Source organism: Salvelinus namaycush, unplaced genomic scaffold (genome assembly GCF_016432855.1).
Source record: "Salvelinus namaycush isolate Seneca unplaced genomic scaffold, SaNama_1.0 Scaffold61, whole genome shotgun sequence".
NCBI classification, from domain to species: domain Eukaryota; kingdom Metazoa; phylum Chordata; class Actinopteri; order Salmoniformes; family Salmonidae; genus Salvelinus; species Salvelinus namaycush.
Genome location: NW_024061320.1, coordinates 533,689 through 535,072, shown reverse-complemented (window position 1 = coordinate 535,072; position 1,384 = coordinate 533,689).

The following is a 1,384-nucleotide window of genomic DNA, read 5'->3' as shown; positions in this document are numbered from 1 at the left end:
TTGAACTGACTGTCTATAGAGAAGGACAGAAGTGTTTCTAGAAGGAGGGAGGTTATTGATAAACTGTTGAACTGACTGTCTATAGAGAGGACAGCAGTGTTTCTAGGAGGAGGTTATTGATAAACTGTTGAACTGACTGTCTATAGAGAAGGACAGACGTGTTTCTAGAAGGAGGGAGGTTATTGATAAACTGTTAAACTGACTGTCTATAGAGAAGGACAGAAGTGTCTCTAGAAGGAGGGAGGTTATTGATAAACTGTTAAACTGACTGTCTATAGAGAAGGACCAGACTTGGTTTTCTATAAGGAGGGAGGTTATTGATAAACTGTTTGAACTGACTGTCCTGTAGAGAGGGACATAGTTGTTTCTATGAGGGAGTTATTGATTAAACTGTTTAACTGACTGTCTATAGAGAAGACAGAAGTGTCTCGAGAAGGAGGGAGGTATTGATACTGTTGAACTGACTGTCTATAGAGGAAGGACAGACGTGTTTAAGAAGCAGGCAGTTATTGATAACTGTTGAACTGACTTCTATAGAGAAGGGAAGACTGTCTCTAGAAGGAGGAGGTTATTGATAATCTGTTGAATCTGACTGTCTATAGAGACGGAACAGACGTGTCTCTCGAATGAGAGGTTATTGCTAAACTGACTGTCTATTAGAGGAAGGACAGAAGTGTTTTCTAGAAGGAGGAGGTTATTGATAGACTGTTAACCTGACTGTCTATAGGAAGGACAGACGGTTTCTAGAAGGAGGGAGGTTAATTGATAAACTGTTGACTGACTGTCTATGAGAAGGACAGAAGTGTCTCTAGAAGGAGTGTAGGTTATGATAAACTGTTGAATCTGACTGTCTATAGAGTAAGGACAGAAGTGTCCTCTAGAATGAGGGAGGTTATTGATAACTGTTGAACTGACTGTCTATAGAGAAGGACAAAGGACACGCTCCTTTCTTCTCTGACTTCCTGTTTACTGGGGTGGACACGTTCCTTTCTTCTCTGACTTCCTGTTTACTGGGGAGGACACGCTCCTTTCTTCTCTGACTTCCTGTTTACTGGGGAGGACACGCTCCTTTCTTCTCTGACTTCCTGTTTACTGGGGTGGACACGTTCCTTTCTTCTCTGACTTCCTGTGTACTGGGGCGGACACGCTCCTTTTTTCTCTGACTTCCTGTTTACTGGGGTGGACACATTCCTTTCTTCTCTGACTTCCTGTTTACTGGGGTGGACACATTCCTTTCTTCTCTGACTTCCTGTTTACTGGGGCGGAGACGCTGCACACATTCCTTTCTTCTCTGACTTCCTGTTTACTGGGGTGGACACATTCCTTTCTTCTCTGACTTCCTGTTTACTGGGGTGGACACGCTGCACACGCTCCTTTCTTCTCT